Source organism: Amphibalanus amphitrite, unplaced genomic scaffold (genome assembly GCF_019059575.1).
Source record: "Amphibalanus amphitrite isolate SeventyFive unplaced genomic scaffold, NRLGWU_Aamphi_draft 000453F_arrow, whole genome shotgun sequence".
In the NCBI taxonomy this organism is placed as follows: Eukaryota; Metazoa; Arthropoda; class Thecostraca; order Balanomorpha; family Balanidae; genus Amphibalanus; species Amphibalanus amphitrite.
In genome coordinates this window covers 20453-25045 of record NW_024881947.1, presented here as the reverse complement: position 1 = coordinate 25045, position 4593 = coordinate 20453, and positions in this window count along the sequence as shown.

The window sequence follows — 4593 nt, the reverse complement described above, 5'->3', positions numbered from 1 at the left end:
GCCACTGCCGCGCCGCCCCGCCACCGCCGGCCGCCCGCCCCGCCCCGCCCCGCCCCGCCCCGCCCGGCGCGACGTACCGCCGGAAACGACACCAGCCGCGCCGCACACGACAGACGAGGGCCCCCAGTGGTCGGAGAGGAGACCACCGAGATGTCCTCAACCCGCCAGTGGCTGGTGGGGGCTGTTCTACCCGTCGGTTATCGAAATTCGGCACCTTATCTTATTCAGAAGTTCAGCCATGAATACAATATTGGTGTTCTTCTTTCACTGTGAATTGGAATGTCCTGTTTGCCGTGACATCCACTTATCACACTTTTGTCCACACACAGAAAAATATTAACACCGTTAGCGGTGTAATTGCACAGTACATATCTGAGCACTTGAGGAAAGTTAATTTAGTCCCTTCCCCGCTTAAATTACTCGCGCTTCCAAATGAACACCAGGAAGAAGGTAATAGAACACTGTTAGGAGGGTTGGGTGTTTTGCTACATGTAGTAAGACACCCAACCCTCCTAACAGTGTTCTATTACCTTCTTCCTGGTGTTCATTTGGAAGCGCGAGTAATTTAAGCGGGGAAGGGACTAAATTAACTTTCCTCAAGTGCTCAGATATGTACTGTGCAATTACACCGCTAACGGTGTCAATATTTTTCTGTGTGCATGTTTTTAGTCAACCTCCGCTTTCAAGAAAATGAAACTAGTAAAACGCCTTTTTGGGAGACCAACGTAGCGAGCGAGAGGGTGGGCCTTGCACGTGCGAAATCGCGAGAGGTACCTCTAACCAACTTGTGCACTGCACCCTACTTACCGGTCCCTAGCGATGTGCCAAATTTGAGCGCAATCGGCCTAGCCGTTCTCGAGATCTGGAAGCGGCACCCTGCACGTGCGCACGTGCAAAACGGGTCCCAACTGACTTTTGCACGGTGCCCTTCTAACCGGTCCCTAGCCATGTACCAAATTTCAGCGCAATCGGTTCAGCCGTCCTCGAGATCTGAAAACGACCCCTGCACGTGCGCACGGGCAGCAGCACCCCAACTGTGGCACATGGATATGCATTACCTAGTGGATGCCTACCTGCATGCCAGCTTTCAGCGCAATCGGCCCAGTAGTTACCGAGATATTGCGTTTTTTTTTAAAGACCGGTATTTTTGACGACTTTCGAACACCGTCTATTGTTCGTTATTTGTTGCTCCAGAGCCGAGTAAGATATTGCAGGAAATACCCATCCGTTCAAATGTGATACGATCAGACTCTTCGCTTCACCGATAGGTGCATAAAGCACAATTATAGAAAGGAAAAACGGTTGTAGACGGAAATCAAAAGTTGCACAAAACATAGTGAGCAGTTTACCTAGTTGTCGGACATTGGAAGCCTTCCGTTATTTCGCCTGACGCCTTGTGAATGTATAGCAGTGATAGACTTGAAAGTTACGTTCAATTAATGTATTCATCAATGTCATCAATCAGTTTCGTAACTCGTCATCAATGTACAGGGTGTCCCAAAAAATGTACCTCATTTGAAATTAAGATATCTCAGTGTCTGAACATACAATGATCCTAAATTTGGTACCATATGAAAGCTTATTCCTTAGCATTTTGTTACGGAGCGAGCGAAGCGAGCGTAGTCTTTCCTTTTACTGTATGCCTGGCCTATTCAAATACATTAGCCAGAGGGGTGTGGTAATAACTGGTGTAAGCAAATTGACCACGGTCAAAAATGCATTACCAGAATGCACTTAAGCCAACATTTTGGGATGGTCTCGTTCCTAAGTCGGCTAAGAGCTTCGGTCCAGAAAATAAATTTATCGTTGGCATACAGTAAAATACATACCAAACTCGGCCGGTGATAAATTTTCAAGACCTCAGTCCTTACTGATTTTTGAACTCGGCCTTCGGCCTCGTTCAAAAATCCAGTAAGGACCTCGGTCTTGAAAATTTATTTACACCGGCCTCGTTCAGTATTATATAAGATTAACGGAAATTTCTGAGTATGAGTGGCTGGCCGGCCGGCCGGCCGGCCGGCCTTGGTCACGCTTTTGCGAGGCTTATATCTCAGCAACCACTTGACCGATTTACATGCGGTAATTTTTGTAGGATAGCTTCATTCCTTCTACCAAGTATTGGACTATTCCCGATGCATGTGGGTGACCCCTTATGCACGTGCCACGTGCAAAACGAAGAGGTGTCCGTTTTGTAATTGTTGCAATATCTCGGTAACTACTTGGCCGATTGCGCTGAAAGTTGGCATGTAGGTAGGCACCCACTAGGCACTGCATATCCATGTGCCAGAGTTGGGGCGCTGCTGCACGTGCGCACGTGCAGGGGTCGATTCCAGATCTCGAGAACGGCTGGACCGATGGCGCTCAAATTTGGCACATGGTTAGGGACCGGTTAGTAGGGTGCCGTGCAAAAGTCAGTTGGGCCCCATTTTGCACGTGCGCACGTGCAGGGTGCCGCTTCCAGATCTCGAGAACGGCTGGGCCGATTGTGCTCAAATTTGGCACATCGCTAGAGACCGGTTAGTAGGGTGCCGTGCACAAGTCAGTTGGAGGTACCCCCTCGAAATTTCGCACGTGCAAGGCTCACCCTCTCGCTCGCTCCGTTAGTCGCCCCAAAAGGCGTTATACTGGTTTGATATAAACTATTTTACTGTACGTTACGTGACAGCCGAGTGATAACGGATGAGCAAATGAGCGTTTAATGTAAATGAAAGTGCCTTAACCCTACAACTTGCCTAGGTATGTACACCTTACATCTTTATAGTAACAGCAAACCTTTATTCTAGCTACACAGATGAAACGGTCGCCTACAAACTTCGGCGTTACTTATTGTATCAGTGTTTATAAATGTTATCTCAAACTTAACATTTTGATCCGGCCTACCGACCGCCTAACCAACGCTAATGAAAACAGCCACTGTTGAATAAACGCACATGGGGCCTATAGCTTAGGCCCTGGACATTTACCTACATATAAACATCTGCGTTTTGGAACGCACGCTTTCAGTACTAGCAACTGCAGTGGTTTTGTGCACTGAGGCACAGGAAAAACTAGCTCCAACTCCAGAGGACTCGCGAGGATTGGGGTCTGTGTTTGTCCCGTGGTAGGTGGTAGGTAACCCGTAACCAGGCTGTTACTGCTGCCTTATCCCTACCAAAGGACCATTTAAATGTGGTAGGCACATGTGACAGCGTATCTGGCTCGAGTCGTCTTCGTACCATGCATTGGCCGACCTCTCTGTTGGAAACAGCTGCAATGGATCAGGAATATTCGTTCAATCTGTAATTAATTTAAAGTATTTTTTATTAACTTCAGTCTGTAATTCGGCTGTTAACCCGTGCCCTGCTGGGGGTCCTGGATTTCCACGCCCTGCTGGGGGGGGGGGGGTGTTTGAACACCCCCCCCCTTGTAACTCGGCTCCTGGGCCACGTAGCGATACGCGGAAGGCGGCGTTCGAAAGAGCGTCAAAAATAATGACGAAATCACTTTGGTCAATTTTTTGGTCAGGTCAAAGGTCAGGTCACCAGAGGTCATTGAAGGCAAAATTTCGCCGATTTCCAGGTCGAATGTCGAAAATTTCCAAGAAGCCAACGCATAACTCGGGAACCAATAGAGCTACAGCGCCGCGGAAAAGCGCATTCGATAGCCCTATTAACGCCCTTTCTAAGTAATTCTCTCAGAATTGACCTAACGTGAACGGTTTTGCCTCCAGGGGGCAAAAACTACAAAAATAGACGATTTTTTCGAAAACAGTTTTTCTGCAATAACTTTTGACCCAAGCCTTGTACGAGCTTACTTTTACCGGCATCGTGTTCCTCTCGTCAAGACGCATCGAATGAACTATAACTTGACCTTGAAAGGTCAACTTGAAAATTTGACCTCAGGTCAAGGTCATGACCTGACCGGAAAGGGTCATGTTGCATATCAGTCGATCCGTATCGTCGAGCTGAACACATCTAAGTTGTTTTCATCGCTCTAGCATGCCTCTATCAAAAGTTATTTGCGAAAAACTGTTAGATACCATTCGTGACCTAAGATGACCTCAGGGCATAAACAAGGGTCACGGACACCATTTTCATGTTCAGTGTGTCTAAACCACTTGTAATTCGGTGTTTGGGAGTGTTTATAATGTCTTGCATCCAAAAGAGGCGCATTTCAATTTTCTCCCATTGACTTATAATGGCGAGGTCGCAAAATTGACCTGACCTTAGGTCATCGATATCAAAATTCTGAGATATACATTTTGTACATGCTATTGCTCTTAGCAATCGCTGAAAGTTTCAAAGCGATCGGTCACTCGGTGTAGCTATGACAGACATTGAAAGTTTTTATGAGGTGAGACCACTTCAAGTGACCTGGTGACCTGACCTTGAATGACCTTGGTCTGAAATTTTTACAACATGTGTAGAATTGATGTATGATAAGGTGTACCAAAAACGGCGGCGATATTCGCTAAAAACCACAAGGGGGGTGCATTCAAACACCCCCCCCCAGCAGGGCGCGGGTTAAATATGTAATTAATTTCGTTTTGCCAGCGACCGTCTCTTATGAATGTAGAGACGATGAGAGCTCAATGACCTCTGAATAAATTCGCTG